Source organism: Lolium rigidum, chromosome 4, assembly GCF_022539505.1.
Source record: "Lolium rigidum isolate FL_2022 chromosome 4, APGP_CSIRO_Lrig_0.1, whole genome shotgun sequence".
Classification (NCBI taxonomy): Eukaryota; Viridiplantae; Streptophyta; class Magnoliopsida; order Poales; family Poaceae; genus Lolium; species Lolium rigidum.
Window position 1 is genome coordinate 22507505 of NC_061511.1, and position 22261 is coordinate 22529765.

At 41.1% G+C, this 22261-nt stretch overlaps 1 long non-coding RNA gene across 9 annotated transcripts; it reads left to right on the forward strand.

The window, feature by feature from the left end:
- Positions 1–13241: 13241 nt before the first annotated feature.
- On the forward strand, positions 13242–22251 carry LOC124706013. Of its 9 annotated transcripts, none has more exons than XR_007004222.1 (9): positions 13242–13728; positions 13872–13975; positions 14134–14269; positions 14884–15000; positions 18636–19163; positions 19396–19478; positions 19558–19714; positions 20922–20978; positions 21844–22251. It is a non-coding gene; the product is annotated as an uncharacterized LOC124706013 (long non-coding RNA). The 9 variants fall into 9 exon arrangements; XR_007004219.1 differs by having other exon boundaries at positions 18636–18827; positions 19093–19163; positions 19396–19714; XR_007004216.1 differs by having other exon boundaries at positions 18636–18827; positions 19117–19163; positions 19396–19714.
- Positions 22252–22261: the final 10 nt, after the last annotated feature.

The following is a 22261-nucleotide window of genomic DNA, read 5'->3' on the forward strand; positions in this document are numbered from 1 at the left end:
GGCAATGGGATTCCCAGTCCCGAATTAATTAACAAAAATAGACACTCCTCCATGGTATGTGATTGTTGGACGGCACCCGAAGGATTCGGTTAGCCATGGCTTGTGTAAGCAAAGGTTGGGAGGAGTGTCATCATAATAAAACTAAAATAAAAAGGCACTCCTTCATGGTATGAGATTGTTGGCAGGCACCCGAGGATTCGGTTAGCCATGGTTTGTGAAAGAAAAGTTGGAAGGAGTGCCACCCAAAAATAAATAAAATGGGAGCCGCTCTTTGAAGGTTTGCCTGGCAAGGGGGTTAGAGTACCCGCTACCATTCGTTGACAATAACATACACCTCTCAAAACTTTATTTTTATGCTCTCTTTATGTTTTCAAAATAAAAGTTCTAGCACAAATATAGCAATCGATGCTTTCCTCTTTGAAGGACCATTCTTTTACTTTTTATGTTGAGTCAGTTCACCTATTTCTCTCCATCTCAAGAAGCGAACACTTGTGTGAACTGTGCATTGATTCCTACATATTTGCATATTGCATTTGTTATGTTGCTTTGCATTGACAATTATCCATGAGATATACATGTTACAAGTTGAAAGCAACAGCTGGAACTTAATCTTCCATTGTGTTGCTTCAATACCTTTACTAAGAATTTATTGCTTTATGAGTAACTCTTATGCAAGACTTATTGATGCTTGTCTTGAAAGAACTATTCATGAAAAGTCTTTGCTATATGATTCAATTGTTTACTCATTACATTTACATTGTTTCGAATCGCTGCATTCATCTCATATGCTTTACAATGGTATGATTATGTTGGTAGCATGTCACCTCAGAAATTATCTTTTATCATTTACCTACTCGAGGACGAGTAGGAACTAAGCTTGGGGATGCTGATATGTCTCCAACGTATCTATAATTTCTGATGTTCCATGCTTGTTTTATGACAATACCAACATGTTTTGTTCACACTTTATGTCATATTTATGCGTTTTCCGGAACTAACCTATTGACGAGATGCCAAAAGGCCAGTTGCTGTTTTCTGCTGTTTTTGGTTTCAGAAATCCTAGTAAGGAAATATTTTCGGAATCGGACGAAATCAACGCCGGAGATCTTATAATTTCGGGAAGCTTCCGGAACACCGAAGGAGAGTCGGAGGCGGGCAGCAGGGGGCCCACACCATAAGGCGGCGCGGGTGGCCCCCTGGCCGCGCCAGCCTATGGTGTGGGGGCCCCAGCCGCCTCCTTGCGCCGCCTCTCCGCCTATATATTCGTCCCTGACCTAAAAACATCGACGAGTTCGACGGAAACAGAGAAAACCATCCAGAGCCGCCGCCATCGTGAAAGTCCAATTCGGGGGACAGAAGTCGCTGTTCCGGCACCCTGCCGGGACGGGGAATTGCCCCCGGAACCATCTCCACCGCCATCTTCACCGCCATCGCTGCCTCCATGATGAGGAGGGAGTAATCCACCCCCGAGGCTGAGGGCTCCGCTGTAGCTATGTGGTTCATCTCTCTCCCATGTACCTCAATACAATAATCTCATGAGCTGCTTTACATGATTGAGATTCATATGAGTTTTGTATCACTATTCATCTATGTGCTACTCTAGTGATGTTATTAAAGTAGTTTTATTCCTCCCGCACGGTGTAATGGTGACGAGTGTGTGCATCCGTGTTAGTACTTGGCGTATGCTATGATTATGATCTCTTGTAGATTATGAAGTTAACTATTGCTATGATAGTATTGATATTATCTATGCCTCCTTTCTTAGCATGAAGGTGACAGTGTGCATGCTATGTTAGTACTTGGTTTAGTCGTATTGATCTATCTTACACTCTAAGGTTATTTAAATATGAACATTGAATTGTGGAGCTTGTTAACTCCGGCATTGAGGGTTCGTGTAATCCTACGCAATGGTGTTCATCATCCAACAAAAGAGTGTAGAGTATGCATTTATCTATTCTGTTATGTGATCAATGTTGAGAGTGTCCACTAGTGAAAGTATGATCCCTAGGCCTTGTTCCTAAATACTGCTATTGCTGCTTGTTTACTGTTTTACTGTGTTACTACTGCTGCGTTACTACTGCTTGTTTACTCGTCCCGGGCAAAGCACTTTTCTCGGTGCCGTTGCTACTTATTCATACCACCTCGTATTTAACTATCTCTTCGCCGAACTAGTGCACCTATTTGGTGTGTTGGGGACACAAGAGACTTCTTGCTTTGTGGTTGCAGGGTTGCATGAGAGGGATATCTTTGACCTCTTCCTCCCCGAGTTCGATAAACCTTGGGTGATCCACTTAAGGGAAAACTTGCTGCTGTTCTACAAACCTCTGCTCTTGGAGGCCCAACACTGTCTACAGGAAAAGGAGGGGGCGTAGACATCAGTCTTCCTCTGGCGACCTATGCCGTTTGTTGTGAACAACATCTTCTCCATCTGCCCATCTGTTTGCTATTTCCATTAACGCGGATACTGTCTTTGGATTGGTCCTCCCCAAATCCTCGACAAAGTCTCCACGCCTGATCCCTGCAACAAACACATCTATTGCTCTCTCGTCAGATATATTTGCTGCCGAGTTTTTGATGATATTCCACCTTTGGATATATTTTCTCATTGGCTCGTCTAGCTTTTGTCGGCACGCTCTCAGCTCTTCTAATGACGCAGGTTTTTTACATGTGGACCGGAAGTTCTTGACAAACACGTCCACGAAGCTATCCCAGCTGTCGATAGATCCTGGAGGAAGTTTCTTTATCCAAGATCGTGCGGCTCCACTCAGATGCACCTGGATGCTTTGCATAGCTGTTGCTCTGGTTCCTCCTGTGAGCTTCACTGTCTCGAGATAATCAACTAGCCAATCCTCTGGATCTTGAAGGCCGTCGAATTTTTTGAAGTTATCAGGTAACTTGAATCCCGAAGGGACTCGAGTTTTTCGAACTCTCCTTGTGAAGCATGGCAAACCACACATATCCTCGTCGTTTAACTCTGGGGACTACCGATGTTCCCTTCTGCTTTGTCGTGCTCTGTCGACCCTTGCTTGTGCTGCCGTGTCCCTTGCTCCACTTGGTCCTTCGGGAACTGCTGTTGTTGCTGCCGCAGGTCATGGACTATTTTGCCTTGCTGTTCCTTCGGGAGGTGTTGATACAAACGCCATCCCCATGGCTCCAACTCCTGCCATTGCCATGTTATACAATGCCTCCCTTGGATCTCCTGGGGGTGGTCTGGATGCAAGGATGAAAGCTTGTGTCGCCATATACCCAGCTTCTGGTGTCTTGGGGATGATGTTTCCTCTCGTGTCTATCGACATAAAAGATATGTCGAGGTTTTGAACCAAGTGCTCTCTTTCTCCTTCAGGTACGTTTTGTAACCTTGATCTTGCTCTGTTCCGAGCTTCCCTGTGGCTATCACCCGAAGTTCTAGATTGTCGACTTAGCTCTGCCCTGCGCCTACTTGATGCAGAGGCTGCCTCCTTTCTTCTGTTTAGCTCAGCTGTCTGTTTTTCCAATTCCCGTGCAGCTCGTGCGAGCCTATATTGATATGCTTGTAACTCTTCTGGCGTGGCTGTGGTGGCCATTGGTTCTGAGCCATCCATAGCTCTTGTGGCTCTATCCCATGCTGCTTGCGGAAGTTGGACTCTGTCTCGCGGCTGTGGCCCGATATATTTATTGCCTAGGCCTCATCGCAAATCAGAGAGATCGATGTATGGATTTCCCAAATCGTCGAAAGCCTCAGATGTTTCCACCTGATCACGACTTGGCTCTCCGATGACATAAATCTGATGATACTTTGTATTCAGATCTATGTTGGGTTTGGTGACACCATCATGAAGATTGGCGAAGACCTTGCCCACTGTAGTAGATTTGTCCATGAAGTCGTAGCTGTCGACACTGCTTGAGCCATCGCTTATATAGGAGTCCGCAGATGACTCAAACGACATGTCGCTGAAGATCTTGGCAAGTTTTTCTCTTGCCCTGGTGCTGATGAAGCGTGACGACGAAGTTTCTTCCTCTCCTGATTTGGTTGACGATGTATAGCTTGAAAAATCGGAATCGACCGTCGACGATCCCGACGAAATCGGAATTTCGACACGATACGATCCCTCTTTCTCAACGCGAAAGTGAAATCTTCCGAACGTCATCTCCATAGGCTCCTCCAGATACGCATATGCATCCAAACGGGAGGGCGGGTGAGGAACAAAATCGACAAGACCAGTTGCGATCTGTTTACCTCGATCCATCGCGTTGCTTGCGGTTGATGAAGTCGACGATCTTGAACGTGCCATCGAGATCGGATCCTTGACGCCTCTAGTCCCCACAGACGGCGCCAATTGACAAGGTATTAACTTTTCAATGCCTACGGGTTGTAGACTAGGGTTTAGTTGGAAGTAGAGGGCAAGTAGATCTCGAAGGTTTCAGCCGAAAAGTACTCGACGATTATGAAAACTAGGGTTTGAGAGACAATGATTCGATGATTTCTTTGTCCCTCGACTCCTCCTTATATAGGAGGCAGAGCCGAGGGATTCGTATTGTACAAGTTACAGAGTCCGGAAAGGTTTCTAACTCATCCCGCAAGATTACAAATAATGCTTCCTATTACAACTCTAGCTTTCCTTAATAATATCTTGGGCTTCCGAATCTTCTTATTCTTCGGGTAGTGGGCCTTCAGTAAACCCCGGGTACTATCTTCGGCAGACCCATTGGGGATGCCTATGTCACACGCTCTTGCATAGATATTGGATCAAAACAAATACTTAAGAATGTGGTACATAATATGCATCTATCAATACATCTTACACATAATATGATCAGATCTCATAGCATAATATCATAGAATAAGGATCCACCATATAGGTATTACAAATATGGCCATAATCATGTGAGGCGGCTCATATAGCACTAAGAACTATGAAGAGCATGAGAGAAATAGATCAGGCTGCTGCCGCAAACCTGAGTCCAGAGGTGGACTACTCTCCCTTGATCATGGTGATGATGATGAAGACGTTGGAGAAGGTGAAGATCCCTCCGACGGTGATCCCGACGGAGTTTCTCCCTCCAATCTTCTTTGCTGCAACCTTCATTTTCGTGTTTTTGTGTTTGTGCGACGCTCTCATCCTGAGAACTCTCTTCGGGGTCATACATATATAGTAATTTTTAGGTAAAAATACGTCTGTGGGCGAAATAATCAAGTCGATTGGATGATCGACGGCCGAAAGAGCACATTTTTTAGGGTAAACTGGCCTCCACTTTATTCATCAATCAAATACATAGGGATACAAAATTCATTCATTGTATGAACTAGCCAGACGTGGCAACCTGCATCACGAGAAATAGAAGAGCGCTCTAAACTATGTGCCTCGACATTTGAGGACCTTCGCTCATGCACAAAGGCAACCTCTGCGAAGTCTGAAGCTCTTGACTTGATCTACCTTGCTACTGAACTGAATCTACCCAAATAGCCATCATCAAGATTGTTTATTATCTCCAGAAAATTTGAGGCAATCTTTATGCGCGAGAGATTAAGATCGGTTGCTAGAACCAGAGCCTCTCTGCAAGCTATTGACTCCAGGGTACGTAGAAGGATCAGAAATACCTGGAATAACCAATACCGATGCTCCGAGAAATCTTCCCTCCGTCGATCAGCAGACTGCAGCTATCGCGCCCAGGTTTGAAGTCTTTTTCACTGCTGCATCCACATTTATTTTCGCTACTCCGGGAGGAGGAGCAATCCATCGTCTCAACCTTGCTTGCTGAGGAGAAGGTCGGGGATTCGCAGTATCTTTGCTTACTGGTGTTGAAGCTAGGTCGCGAAGGAAATTTTCCACAAAAAGATGAGTGGAAAGTGGGCTCTGAAACACTTCCTCATGCATCGCCTTTCCGCGAGCTGCCCAAACATCCCATAAAGTGACTAGACATTGAATCAGATCATCATGTTGCAGGGAGTTCATCATAGCAAATATCCAAATCTTGCATTTGGTTATGTTGTCTTCATCATATGCTTTGTGATATGTTCAGGAACAAGGGCCTAAATACTTCTACTCATATTGCACTCCAGAAGTGAGTGGCGCCATGAGTCAGCCATTCCGCACAATGTACATGCATTCGTCGTTGCCATGTTCCGCCTATGTCGTACATCTCCTGTGGGGATAGATTGTTTGGCGAGCCGCCAAAGAAAAACACGAATTTTAGATGGTACTTGAATTTTCCACATGGATGTCCAATTTTTCTCCTCCTGCTTATGATCCGATCCCGACGCCGTTCCCTCCAGCCACGCTTCACGTCGTATCCTGGAGTTCACCAACATCCGATATGCGCACCTTACAGAGAAGACCCCTGTACGTTCACCATGCCAAGCCCAAAAGTCATCAAACCGTGCATTTCCAATTGGTATAGCCATGATGACCTCAATATCCATGGGCAAGAAATATTCTTGTAACTTCTGCAAGTTCCAGCTCGCAGTTTCAGCAATGATGAAATCTGATACTGCACTCGGTGGCTCAGCTTTCTTGCAAAACAATGGTCTAAGCATTGTATCTCTCGGTAGCCAGTTGTCATTCCATGCGTGAGTTTTTTCACCTGTCCCAATACGACGAATGAGACCCTGTCGCAGGACCTCTTTATCATTATCTGGATAGTAGACTGCCTTGAGGATCTTAGCACTCAAAGTTTCGGGATTTTGGAGAATCCGCCATGCCTGTCTTGCTAATAAGGATAGATTAAAGTGATCTATATCTCGAAAGCCCATACCTCCCGCATATTTGGGAGTTGTCATGTCTTCCCATGACACCCAACACGTTTTCCTCTTGCCATCGCGACATCTCCACCGAAAGTTACGCAGAAGGCCATTGATGTGTTGGCACAAACCTACAGGTAGCCTGAAACAGGACATAGAATATGTGGGAATTGCTTGGGAAACCGACTTAATAAGGATCTCTTTACCTCCCATTGATAGGAGTAGTTCAAGCCAGCCTTGTACTTGCTTCCATACTCGGTCTCCCAAATATTTGAACGCCCCATTGATTCAGGGTCCAACATCAGAAGGCATACCGAGGTATTTCTCACTTAGTGACTCATTCAACCTATTCTTCATTGCATTTCGTGTCACCTCTGGACATCCCTTGCTAAAGAAGAATGATGATTTATCAAGGTTTATCCTTTGTCCCGATGCTTGGCAGTAGGTATCCAAGACTTCAACAACCTCCCCAGCTCCCTCCTCACTCGCTTTCACAAACAACAGGCTATCATCCGCGAAAAGAAGATGGTTGACTGCCGGGGCAGTACCAGGGCCGTCGAGGAGGGCGTGCGAGCTGTGCGATGGCTCAGGGCCCTAAAATTTTGGGGGGCCCAAATCACCGGACATAGCGTAGGGGTGGCCGTCCTAGGTTACCGGCGGTGGAAAAGGGTTCTCCGCCCCCACTCTCTACCTTGCCTCCAGGCTCCAACGGCCTAGCATAACACAGCCGTTTCTGGTCATTTTTCTTGAGTGGAGCCGCCATGGATGGTACTCCCGAAGCTTTCCGCTTTCCGTCCAGCTTAAGTGAGAAGAACATACTATAAGTGGGTCTGGAGTCTTTGTATGGGCTTAAATTGTAAGGCCCATCAAAGAACGTCTAGCTGTGAGCTGGCACAGTATTTCACTTGTTTCTTTTGCTAGCATGGCCCGCACCGTACACGATAATGTTGCTCAGGAAATACCTCATCGAACGTACTTCTCATCTATCTATCTCTAAAAAAACCTCTTGTTCTGTTCGATATCGATGACATCTCAAAATAAAAGTTAGAGATTCACGTCAGCAAGGTTTTGACCTAGCTAGTCGGCAAGCAACAAAAAGATTTTCGTTTATTTTTTCTAGTGGGTTTCATATCGTATATCTCTTGGAATTTCATGGTAGTTTCTAAGTTAAAATAGGACCTCATTTTACATCTCGCACTGGGGCCCCAAATTTCTGGAGACGACCCTGGGCAGTACTAGCCACATGTAATCCTTGTAAGTTTGATGATGGAAGAACTCTTCTAAATTATAAGAGGCACAAGAGGCCCTCTGCTGCAAGTAAAAACAAATAAGGAGAAATAGAGTCTCCTTGACGGATACCTCTTGTGGGTTTGAAACTTTCAGTTGGTGATCCGTTGAAAAGAACTGAGAATGTGACTGAAGACACCATCCTCATCACAAGCGCAACCCATCCAGGGTTGAAACCCATGCGCAACACATGAGCACAGGTGGCGCGCCCTAAGTGTTTGGGTGTGCCACCTGAACTCTTTTGGGCCTTAGGCCCAACCAGGTGTCCTCCCAAGCTCTAGGGTGCTTCTCCCTACGAAAAAGTGACGCTCCAAAAATCTCATGTCAATTTGACTCTGTATAGGTCTCTGGAAGTAAAAAATATACAAAACATGGTTTTCTTGTTCTGCAGAGTTATAAACCAAATAAAGGGGATCATTGGTAAATCCCCATAAATCAATGTAAAACATGGTATTATCATCATATATGTTGCAAATATGTAGGAATTCAATATGATAAAGAACAAAGTCGTTCATGTATGCATTTTACATGCATCAGGTGGTAGTAATGAGTTATGAGAGCAAGCCTCATATCTACTATGGTCTTTACGAATTCTTTTGTTACCTCACTATGGATAAAGTGAATGCATGTGCTATATAATTCTAGGTGACACCTAAGCAGTCATGTTTAATCTATGGATCATATGCTTGATCTATTGTGATGTGTTTAATTCAAGGTAGCATATTTGTTGTTCAAACATCATGTCGAAGTACTTAAAACTACCCTCTGTTAATTCTTAAATCTAGATTTCTTGGAGTGTATCCCTTTCTAGTGGAGTATAAGCAAGATATGTAGTATCGTCTTTGTGTTAGGATGTGATGGACATATGAATGCTAATCAAGACACATAATAAAATATCATCAATATTTAGTTATCAATCGTGTTCTTAATGCCACCACACCTTTATGAGAGAGTAGACAAGTGAACCCATGAACCCCGGTACACTTTTTATCATAAGAAACAACTTTTAATTTTCTGTGCCTTTACATTTTTATCATTAATTAATTTTGAAAATACAAAATATCTTTACTTCTTGCAACTACAACAAAAAATCCAAAAAAAATAATCTTTATTTACTTGTTTATTTTACTTTCTAGTATTTTATTTATTGTTATTTTACTTTACTAATACCAAAGCCTTGTGCTTGACAACTGATGCATGTAAAATGCATGCATGAACTTTGTAGTTTGTTGACACATATTCCCATATATTTGCAACATATCTGATGGTATATCTATTTTGATTTTTGGGGGTTTACCAATGATCCCCTTTATTTTGGTTATAATCATGTAGGACAGGAAAACCCTATTTTGTGTATTTTTAGCTTTGAGGGACCTAAATGAAGTCAAATGGAGCTAGAATTCTAGGGATGTCAATATTTCGTCAAGAGAAGCACCTGAAACACTTGGATCTCACGAGAAGGTCTAGGAGGCATAAAAGATCCTAGGTGGCGCACCCAGTTGGGGTGGGCGCGCCGCCTTCCCTCTTTCCTAGGACATCTTCGTCGACTTGTTCTTTTTTTAATAATCTCAACTAATCCATTGAACAATTGGACCTGGATCTGATCCATCTAGATGCATGGGTTTTTTCCTAGGTATTTTTTTTCTTACCACTAACATGAGCTCTTAATTCCTCATCTCAGAATCCACATTATCACCGGCTCACCGCCTCTCGCTCGGTGTTTCCGCTCCTATGTTGAATCTTCGCACATTTATAAAATTCACTAAGTTGATTGCATAAATTTAGGTTAGTTTCATAAAGGTGTCAAGATTGAAGATTCTACATTGTTACACGGAGGTTCTATGAAGGTTTAACATTCTTGTCTCAACAGTATCGCCATATTCGCCTACTAAGCATGAGAAAATTACAGGGATAGCCCCAAAAGTAATTAAGCCAACCCAAACAGCTTGCATGCCTCTCGACGTCATATTTTTGAGGGAGTGGTGGTTCAGCATGAAACCAAATGGAGATATCTTTAAAATCGTTTTTTAAAAGGCATATGATAAATCAAATTGCCTTTTCTTCATCAAACTTTGCGTACGAAAGGCTTTGCACGACAATGGTGCGAATTAATTGTGTGGTATATCCATGGTGGATCGGTTCGAGTAAAGGTTAATAACAATATTGGTCATTATTTTCAAACAAAAAATGGGTTAAGGAGGCGATCCCCTATCCCTCATTTTACTTAACATAGTGGTTGATATGTTGGCTGTCCTTGTTACAAGGGAAAAAGAGGATGGGCATGAGGGAGGACTTGTACCCCGTCTAGTGGATGGTGGAGTATCCATTCTCCGGTATGTTGATGATACGATTCTTTTTATGAAACATGATTTAGAGAAGGTCGTGAACATGAAATTAATTCTATGTATCTTCGAGCAGCTATCAAGAGAGATGGAGAACCAGTATAAGAAAATCTTCTGACGCAAAGTTGGAGTTCTGCCTTTTCGATGTCTAGGGATACCTATATACACAATAGAAGATTACTAAACAAAGAATGGAATTCAATGTAAACCCTCTTTGTGAAATAGTTGGGATGTTGGCAAAGCAAGCTCCTCTCATACCGAGACATGCTTGTTCTTATTAGTTCCGTTATGACGAGTTTAGCCATGTTCATGCTTTGTTTTCTAGAAAAACCAAAAGTGGTAAAGGAAAAGACTAGGCTATTCCTGGTCTTGCTTCTTTTTTGGTTAGACAATGAGCACAAAAGAAGATATATACTAACAAGATGGAACATCATTTCTCGATCCAAATACCAAGGGGGTCTAGGGGTCGAAGTACTAGATATAAAAAATAAATGTTAGCTTAGCAAATGGATTTTAAAATTGTTGATTGAAGATGGGGTGTGGCAAGAGTTGCTGCATAAGAAATACATCAGCCACAAAATGTTGTCATAAGTGACCGCTAAACAAACCGATTCTCAATTAAGGTAAGGTTTAATGAGATTCAAGGAAGATTTCTGTAGTAGAGGATCTTTCCAAGTAGGATACGAGTAGATGACTCGTCTTTGGGAAGATACTTGATTAGGCGATGTTGCACTTTCAAGCCAACCTCCATATCCATATATAATACCGTGCAACAGAAAAGAAATTTAGTGGCTCATGTACTTTCGGAAGCTCCTCTAAATATAGAATTTAGAAGAACTCTAACCGAAAATAAATGGAAGAGTCAGCTGCAGCTAGTCCATAGCTATGAGAGTCAACTTATCGGACGAAAATGATAAATCTGTGTCGAACCTCACAACCTTTCGGCTTTCACTAGTTAAGTCTACGTATGTTGATATAATGAACTGACACGCAATGTTCTTGAGAAAATATATCTCATAAAAGTATCATTAAAGATAAAGATCATTATATGGTTTCTTGACCAGAAAGTAATACTCACAAAAGATAACCTTGCAAAAAAATTGTAATAATTGTAAAACAGTATGCCTTTTGTGACTCGGAGGAGTCTATTATCCATTTATTTTGCGTGTGTCCCTTCGCTCCTCTAGTTTGGAAAGTAGTCCATTTTACCTTTGATATTCCTCCACCTGCTAATGTTACGAATATGGTCAGCAATTAGCTAAATAGAGTTGATAAAAACTCTAAATATCGAATTTTTCTAGGCGTATCTGCTTTAGTTTGGGCCCTCTAGAACTATAGAATTGGCGACATAGTTTTTAATAATTTTAAAATTACTCACTTTTTACATGTTACCCGTATGGCTATCCACTGAACCCAGGAGTGCTCTTATCTTCTTCTGAAAGAACAAAGAGCGCATATGGATTTTGGATGCACCCATCTAGTTAAATACGGTTGCTCAGGCTATCTAAAACTAGGGTGGCCGGCTAGCAGCTTTCTAGAAGAATAGATGATGCTTAAGTGCACTTTCTTTTTATTCCACTGTTAATCTTCATGTACACTTTGTGTGACCCATGGATTGTAAAATTGAACCTGTAAAATTATGAATAATGCAATAAATTCATGTGTGCATCGTTCCAATGCAGAGCCAGGTGTCGCTCCCTTTTTTTTTCTAAAGAATTCTTGTTTCTGGTATAAACATAAAAAAAACTTTTCACAAACATACTTCCTCTATATTTCATTTATATTTTCATGAACGCAAATGCGCCTATATTTCATACATGTTTTCGTGAACACAAATGTATGCATAGTTTTCTATATGTTTCACTTCCGGTGATTTTGAAAATCTCCCTATGATAGAATGTTGGTTGATTTCCATTAAATATGATGGTTCATGGGTTCACTTGATCTCTCTCAACGGTGGCATGGTTATGAGAACCGAGTTACATGAGTGTTATGCAAAATATTCTTATGGGAAATATGTCATAAAACATGAAGTTGAGAAGAGAAGTACTATATAGGTGTATTGTTACTTAGCATGCCAATTTTTTCACTTGGCCCCAAGATTTTGTTCTCAATTATCCCTAGATGTGTGTGTACCACGAGTGTAGTGCTACTGTTATTTTGTGGTACATATTTTCTCACTGGGATACATTTCTCAATATTATTACAACCTAATACATGGTGTGCTCGATATTCTATTGGACTTAACATCAATGAATATATACTATACTTATTTGGCAACAAACTTCTTTTTTCTCAGAATTTTGAGACTCTTTGGAAGCTAACCTCATGGTGACACGTACTCTATTTTGATAGTCTGCTTTCGCTGATTTTTTCTGGTGTGTGATTCCGGTGCCCCGTGCGATCTTTAGGATTGTGTTTACTACCTGCCTTCCTTTCTTTCCTTCTGTTTTCCGGGTGACTTTAGCTGGAACAGCCCACCGCTTTGACCAAGTTTAGTCTATTCGCGAGCTGCGTCTGATATTTCTGGAAGAGTCTGTTCCGTGCTTCTCTCCCCAACGTGCTTCTCTCTTCAAGCGTGCGGCGGCGAGGATACAGAGGCATACAGACGGAGCAGCAGCCGTGGCCGGCGCATCCTCGGCTCCACGGTGGCCTGCATCCCCTCCGCTCCCCGACGGCCGGCGCCTCCTCGGCTCCCCCGCCGCCGGCGCCTCCTCTGATGTGCGGTGGCCAGCGCGTCCGCGGTGGCCGGCATGTCCTCGGCCCTCCGGCGGCCTACGCCCCCTCGGCTCCCCGGAGGACGGTTCGTCCGCGGCGGTTGGCGCCTCCTCGGCTCCCTGGCCGCCGGGCGTCCTCTGATGTGCGGCGGCCAGCGCGTCCGCGATAGCCAGCGTCTCCTCTGATGCGCGCCGTTCGGCGCATTCTTGGCTCCCCGACGGCCAGAGCTTCCTCTGATGCCCGAGGGCCGACGCCTCCTTGGCTTTCCGGCGGCCGGTTACTTCTTCATGGCGAGCGGCAGCTACACTGGCTTCCGCAGCAAGCGGTAGCGGAAGATGGCGCCAGGTCAGCGATGATGAGTGGCGTGCGGTTGACGGCCGTGACAGAGTGGACGACATGACCGTGTGCTCACCAGTGACGCAGGTAGCGGGAAGAGCCATGGTGGCGGCGGCGCTTCGACGCTTTGATCGAGGGAGATGCGGGAACATAGCTGCCGTCGGAGGAGCACAAGTATTTTCTCGACCACATCTCTCTCGTATGCACTCTTTCTCAGCCGCTGGCACCAAGAGGCAAGAGCTCAAAGGCAGAAGCCCGTGAACTTTGATCTCAAGTTCTTGGATATTCTTGAACTGAGCCACGGTAAAATGTTCCCTTGCTCTCTAGGTATGTTCACTCAATCCTCTTCCAAGAGTTTTGTTTGATTGGACTAAGGCAAGCTTAGATCTACATTTTGAATGAGAATTATTTTTCCTAGCTCCTTTTGCTGCTCAAGCCTATAATCCCATTTTGTGTACGTCAATTTGTAGGGATGTTGCAATAGTCGACTCATAGTGCAGCAAAGGGTGTGCGTCAGTTCACGTTGGAGAGGAAGATATGGACCAAGTTGTGAGAGTTGCACAACCTGGAAAAGGTCAGATTTCCTCCTGATATATGGATTATATAAATGTACCATGGCAGTTCAATCCAGCAAGCTAGGTCGCTTTCTACCTTTTCTGTTTTCTCTTCGTATGCTGATTTTCGTGTCTCGAACAAAAGCTGCATATCTCTATTAATCGAGCATATATGCAGATGAGGAGGCAAATGAACATCATCACCAGCTAGGAGACGGTGAGCGCCACAGCCACGGGGCACGTACTTCATGTCCTCTGATCAGGAGAGCACCCTCGCTGTCATCCATCCATGGCTCCGCTCGCCGATAAAAAAGGTACCATTCTCATCTGTCTCTGCCTTCTCCTGCTTATGTTCTCTTATACAACATATGCATTCAGTAATTTTGTTGCATGTATTAGTTTCCTCGCTTTATGTTGATTATTTCTACCACACGAGTTTGCTAATTCTCCATACATATTTCTCCTGATATGAGTAGTTAGTGAAAGTTGAAGATTAAAATTATGTTGTTAATATTTGCATTTTTGAAACATTCTTCAAATGATCAGATAATGTGTTAATGCCAATCATGTTACTATGCCCACATAAGCTTTACCAAATTCTCATTTTGAATACCCCTGAAAATGGGTAGTCAGTGCAAATTTCAAGCTTTACCAAATTCTCATTTTGAATACTGATATATTTGAAAACATGCCTAAAATGATCACACAGTGTGTTTTTCTTTCTGGGTGATATGTTCTTTGGTATGTCTAAATTTATGATTTAAGGTGTATGAGTCGATTCTTGCGTCTTCTTTGACTTAGCATTTATGGGACAGAGTATTGAAGATAATTTATGCGTCATTTGTGTTACCACAAAATCATTTGCATGAGAGCCTGATTATCACCAAGCTAGGCTGATATGAGCTTTTGGTGAACTGTTGGTGTCAAGAGCGACGAGGGGGGACAGAGGGTCGCAATGCCAGGCGTACCTCCTTGACGGTGTACTGAAGCACTCTTCTTGCGGTGTACGCTCGCAGGTGGACAAGGAGCACACACAAATAAAAAGGTGTGAACCTCATAGTGTATAATTCCTTTTGTGTTTCTGAAGATACTGTGTCACTTAGTCTTAATTGTGGAATCTGACATTGATTCCTACTTACTTCCATGGATACTCTCATGGATATCTATTACCATGTGTTTTTTATATGCTACTTTTTCCTTTGAGACATTTTTTTGTCGATGAATGAATATTTGTTAACAAGTTAGATGCTCTCTTAGGATTTCCATCCATATAAATGTATATACACTTATCAATACTGCGCATATTATGGTCTTCGGCTTTGGATGGAGATCACAGAGGAGACAAGCAGAGAAGTCACTGCTATTCCCATATTGATGTGGCTTCACATAATGTTATTTGAGTCTATTTACGATAGTGGATGAGAGAGGAGAAGAAAACACCTGAGAAAACCAAACATTCTCCCTTCCATCAGCTCATCTTTGACCAGCAGCTTAATAGAAAAATTGAAGTAAGTGGCAAGGTTTTTTGGTGCGCAAATGAAAAATTGATTAACTTAGCAATAATTTCTGTGTTTATAATTTCTGACCATACATTCTTCTTAGTTTCTGTAATTGCAGTCGATCTGCACTGCTTTTTCCCTTGATTCAGACATGTGAGGATGGCGCTGATTGGCTTTAGATTTTAATTTTCATTGGCTGGTTTCATTCTGATTGGTTGCGCATACCTACAAGTATGCACGGTGGTAAGAAGTAAATATTTTCTTCTATCTGCAACGTAATTGACGGGTTAGACCTTAACAGTACATAAGCATCATCTTTCGTATGTGTATATATACCTACTGAGCTGCGTATATCACATGGTGTAGGGAATGGGGGAGCTTGTTTTATTCAGAATCTTTATTTGTTATTTTTTTTCCTTACAATAGAAAACTAGAGTTAGATGCTTTTCCAAAGTGTCTACGCGATCTACATCATATTGTATCCTTGCTTGAGAGTTCAGACTGCAAATCGGATAAGACATTGGTTAATATTACATGCCAATTATATCAATAAGACACGTGTTTATCTATAGTTGACTTTTTATGTACTGCAGGATTTTTTAATACGGATTTGCTAGTCATCAGGCGACTGAGAACTTCTTAAGTCTCAGTCGACCTAAGGGCCGTCAGATTTTCGTGGAGATTCGTGGTGCTGGCCAGGAGAAAAGAAAGAAAAAAAGTGAGCTGCTGCTGTGATTTGAACCAGAGACCACGGTGGTTAGCGCGGATCTTTCCAACAGTTCAAGACCAGTGGGACAGAAGACAGAATATGCCACTAGCCAATACAGTGCCTATATATAATTAGAACAGAAACTTTGTTTATTTTCTTTGTTTTTTAAAACATCGATTTTATTTTTTCCCCAGTCTGCCATCTTTCTTTCTTATTTATTTTCCTATATATTTTTTGTATGGTTTCAATATTCTCATGAGATGTGTAATTACTGGTTTTTAAAACAACTTGACTTTCCCTAACATATTTGCAGCTACAATCATTTTGACATGAGCAACTAGATTACGTGCAACTAGCAACAAAGTTTCGACACGAGTTTCACTTTTCTCTAGAAAATGGGCAACTCCGTTTGAGCTTTAACATGAGATGCATTTTTTTCTCAAGAAATATGCAACTCCGTCCGATTTTTAACACGAATTGCACTTTTCTCTAGAAATGCGCAACTCCGTTTGAGCTTTAACACGAGTTGCACTTTTTTCCATAAATGTGCAATTCGGTTTGAGCTTTAACACGGGTTACACTTTTCTTCAGAAATGTGCAATTCCGTTTGAGCTTTAACACGGGTTGCACTTTTTCTCAAGAAATGTGCAATTCGTTCGGTTTTTTTAACATGAATTGCACTTTTTCTTAAGAAATGTGCAACTAGCAATAGATTTTTCGATACAAGTTGCACTTTTAACATGAAATGTGCAAGTAGCAACCGATGTCCGACATGAGTTGCGCTTTTCTCAAAGCATGTGCAACTCTCACCGATTTTAGTATGAGTTGCACTTTTCTTCAAAAAATATGCAACAAGCAACCTGTGGTCGATATAAGTTGCATTTTTCTCATGAAATGTGCAACTATCAATCGGTGTTTGATATGAGCCGCACTTTTCACTAAAAATGTGCAACTCCAACCGGTTTTTAATACTAGTTGCACTTTTCCTCTAGAATGCAATTACCCTCCGATTTTTCATACAAGTTGCACTTTTCATGCAAAATATGCAACTCCAACAAATTTTCGTATTATTCTAAAAAAGTGCAACTAACAACTTACTACATTCCATCGTTTTTTCTGGCATAACTCTCGTTCGCTACACAGGCCACACACCGGTCAAAGCCTGCTGGCTGACCGTGTCTTCCACAAAGCAATCTAACGTGGACAGGAAATAGCTGGCTCAAGAAACAAGAAAGAAAACAAGTGGGGTGGTGTACGTACGTACCGGTGCGTACGCTAAAACAAACGAGGCAATGGTGTTCTTGCTAGCTTGGGAGTTGGGACGTAGACTGAGACGTAGCATTTTCTCAGTCGCCTGATACCTAGGCAATCCCTTTTTAATATGAAGTCTAGAGGTTTTATGGTGAATCTTTGATAAATAGATTGGGAAATTATTACTTATTAGGTGTACAAGTTCTTTTTATATAGATTGCAGGATTTTTCTATATAAAGTCTACAGGCGTTGTGGTGAATCTTTGATAAATAGATTGGCCAATTATTAATTATTAGGCATACAATGTTCATTCCATTACATTTCCTTGAATTGCCTCTGCAAATAAGCTATATATGTTCGAAAAATGGTTTTCACAGTTACTTAAACATGAGAACATACGTAAATCCTATTGTAGTTCCCTCTTTTCCTTTGCATTTGGAGAACATATACAGGTTGAGATATATGCACTCACAGAAAGTAGATTAATTGGGATGAGTCGATGACGCATACATATCTTTTGGACTAAGTTAGCTTCTAGGATGTTGCAACCAGTTGACAAAAATTTTAGGCACTGCTGTTATCACCATGTGTTGTCAACATTTAAATACTCAGTACATTCTGGCCATCTAAAATCATATCTACATTTCAATTGACAGTACTTGAAAATTTTAAATCTTAATAAGTGATGATATGCATAAGGGATATGGATGAGCGAGTTCGAACAGGTGAGGTAATCTCTAAATTGTATTCATCCTTAAAATGAATGAGTGGACCTTCTTCTGCCCATTTCGAAAAAAATGGCATGGTAGAAGCAACGAGAGAATAGAACTCTCTACATTCGAATGAATAAGACTTATAATTTTTTGAGAAGTGTTTCATGCACGAAAACAAACATCATTACTCATTATGCTGCGCGTGCCAGTGTGTTCGGTGTTGTTGGCCTATATGCAACTATTGAAGTACTTCAGAATAAACTTGGTACTCATTTTGCAATCTTAAGATTGCATTGCCATTGTTATTTATCTTTCAACAGCAAGAACATCGGCCTGTAACTTAGACTGGCATCTCTCTCATCTATGCATGTAAATGGCGTGTTCTTTCTTTCTTTCTATTTTACTCTTGCCTACAACTTCAGACGCCATGTGCTCTCAGGTCCTTTTCCATGTCTGATGTAATTGGATTGTGCATCTGCTAAATGGCCTTACTTTACTGTTTGCCAGGAATGATAGACAATGAGTAGTGAAGATATGGTTGACATGTTCATTGGTTACTGCAATCAGGGTCACATCAAATCTTCCTAGCTAGCAAGCTAAAAGTACAGCGATGAAGGAGCCTATGTCAGCTAGCTGTATTTCTGTGCATGTATGGAATATAGCGACAAAGTAGCTTCTGTTAGCTAGCCGTACTTCTGGGTATGTAATCTAATAAATGGAGTTTTAATTATGAAACAATTATTCGTATTTTTGTGTGTTGAGGGGTGGTAACAGTCATATTAATTAAATGGATCTCGGTTAGGTAAACAGTCATACTATCTAAATTGAGTCCTACTTTCGTACTTCACCATCTCTGTTAAATTTTAATCACCAGAAATGTGTCCTCTTATCTAATGTAATCTTATAAACTCTGTAATCATGCCCAAATATGAATTAGCACCACCAGCTAATCCTAATTTTATAGTTGAATTTGTGTTGGCACCACTAGGTCATGTGGATTGGATCTGACGCATGCAATAGCAACAAGGGAAGCAAGTAAGTTGCTGCCCCATCTTTCTCTGATGTGCAAGGATCACTGTAATTTGTAACTTTTGATATAGTCCAAGGATGTTTCATATAATCCAAGTTGTGGCATTCTGACTGAGTAGTGTGAACTGGCTGTTGTAGTTTCTGAATGTGTATTGAGGCAAAATTTCTGAAAACAGTCCATACTTTCTGAATAAGGTGACTTGTATCTGAACTTTTATACACTTTAAATCTCTTTCAGGGCGAATCCAGGGTCACACACACATGGGGCACTAGCGTGGCAGCGAGTCCGGCGACCACCGGCGCGGGAACTCTGGCTTTCAGGTGAACCATTCCTCTCCCTGCCTTTTTTTACTTCCCTTGATCGTATAATTTATCACATATTTTCTTTTCTTTTTTTCAGTTCAGTCAAGTCAAGCTATCACTGGTTTACCACATTGCATGGGCAACATGCTCCTTGCTATTGGAGTCCATGGTGCAGGTCTCCTATGGTGCATATCCGTTCAGTGACAGACTTATTCAACTTTCTCAAGCTATTCCCACACTTTGATTTCATTCAGGTACCTAGCCTACCAAATTTCAGGTTTTTGTAGTGTATATACACTTATGGGAAATATTGGTAGCTGAATGCAACCAATTGTTTTGGTCCAGTTGTGCATATTCTGTATTCATCTACTACCTATGTGTACTTAAGGCCTTCTCATCTTAAATCCCAGACTACAAATTTTCTGCAAATAAAGATTTAATGACTATGTAGGTATGACAGAGAATATACCCATATAATTTTGATAGATTAGCCAAGTAGGGATTAACTGGTTTATAACAAAGTTTGCAAAAGGCTACTATTTCAGCAATCAAGCATTAAAATTTATTGATGTAATTTATATTCCAATTGTGTAATTTATATTCCAATTGTTTGCAATATTTCCGAGTAAACTGAACTTATATACAATTGAAGCACATGGAGCTACTACTGTGATTTAGATTTCGATTCCAACTGCTTGCAGTACCATGATAAATATTCCATACTTCTCAATTCTAGCTGCTTGCAATATTCTAAGATATGTTTCCTCACTACCAGGTCAATGCTCTCATATGAATCTCTCATATCAGCCAATTCGCAACAGTTTGAGATATTTTAATGACCAATTGATCAAGAAAGAAATAATTTCTATCACGTTGCTAACTGATGGAAAATCCAGTGCTAATATTAGAGAGGAAATCTTGCCGGCACTAGGGTATGAGCAAACCATGTAGTGCATCTGCCACCAGTTAGTTGGTCCTCTTTAATGGGGATGCAAAATAAACTTAGTAAGAACAGTAAGAAGTTACCTACTGCATTCTGAGTTTTACAGGATAGTCCTTCTTTTGTATTAGTATCTTTCAATGTGTGCCTCTGATTGTTTCATTTTTTAATGTTTTAAAAATTGTAGATACATTATTGACCTATTTAGCTAACTTATCTCAGATAGAGTAAGCATACAACTTTCTAATTGTCGTTATTAATTATAAGTAAACACGCCTTACCTTTTGCTGTCAGTTTTTGGCGTCATTGATTATGTTCGGAAATATTTTCAACATAGTTGGTGTTGTATAAGTTTATTATAGCAAGCCGATAACCCTTACATAATTATGTGGAGGTTATGTGGATTGCCTACTGTTATCTTCTTTATGAATTATTAGTTGAGAGTACATATTCTTCATTTTATATTTGTACATGCATACATCCTGCTAGGCTTATGATCTTAAGTCATGTGTTCTTTGCAGAAATGGAATTTTGACACAGATAGATCAAAGGAAATATTCTGAATTTTGGGCGATCAGGTAAATATATTTATCATAAATGCCCCGCCTTATCGCTAATTGCAGATCTGTTCTCCTATTTTCGGAGGGTCATATCTCTATTCTAACAAAAGTGCATATCCGATTCGAAATATAACATGTTCACTAATATGTCAGATTTGAAATGCTAATCCTTTGATTTTTTAGGGAACCCCCTCTTTTCAACTATTAGTTAGCCGAATTTTATCACCTTTCAAAGATAGAAGGCTAAGTTTTTTTTCCTTTAAAATGATCTCGCTAGGTATGCGGAAATAAGCGAAATTTTGTTTTGCCTTAATTTTCATGCAATGGTCTTATTATTCTTTTCCATGATTACCTTGTTGATACCAAATTTATAGAAAGTTATCATGTTCAAAGATACTTAAGGCTTTTGGACAAAATGGATACACATCAGCATCAGCTTTCCATCCAGATGGCATTATCCTTGGAATATACAAACTTGAAGCTGTTATTAAAATTTGGGATGTAAAATGTTAGGTGAGAAAACAAAAATATCACTCAGATTTGCATCGATGCCATGCTCTTCTAATGCCTCTACTATTAAACCAAATTAAATCTTTCTATAATATTTGGGAAGTGCATTATAAATGGATTGGCTGCAGGGCGTTCCTATTTAGTGTTTTACAGTTAATTAGATTCCTTCTCTAAATTAGTAATTAATTAAGTGGGGTTGTTTAACTTTCATAAGTCTTGGCCTCTTTGAAATCTGATCAGGTGGATATATAGTTTATAAATGGATTGGCTGCAGGCCGTTCCTAATGATGTTTGCATATAAAATTTTATAAAATTGCTACCTATCTGAATCAGTAACCATTTCTATGGTTCCTAAAATGCAACTTTCATACAGTAAAGGAGGTGATCGAAGATTTAGTTAAGTCAGAGAATGAGATCACGGAGGCTAGGCCCACAAAGAGTAGGAGCTCGACTGGTCGGACCAAGATGACACCACCAAAGAAGAACCTGAGGAACCTGAGGGTACAGCCAGTGATGTCGTCATCCTCTCCTCCGAGGATGAAGACAACGCCAACGAGCGATGGCAAGAGGCTGGAATAATCAGAGCACTTGCGTGGGCATAGTGATCTACCCTACTGCTTAAGTTCAGCTTACTGAATGTATGACATAATCTAGCGTTGCATGCTATTAGTGTTTAGTGCCTAATGAGGTATGCAATGCAAGTTTCACTTCTAAATGTTTTTACACCGTTGTAACTTAAAATAGGAGCATATTTCACTATTCAACTTGCTGCTTCCTTTAAGGCGCGGCGT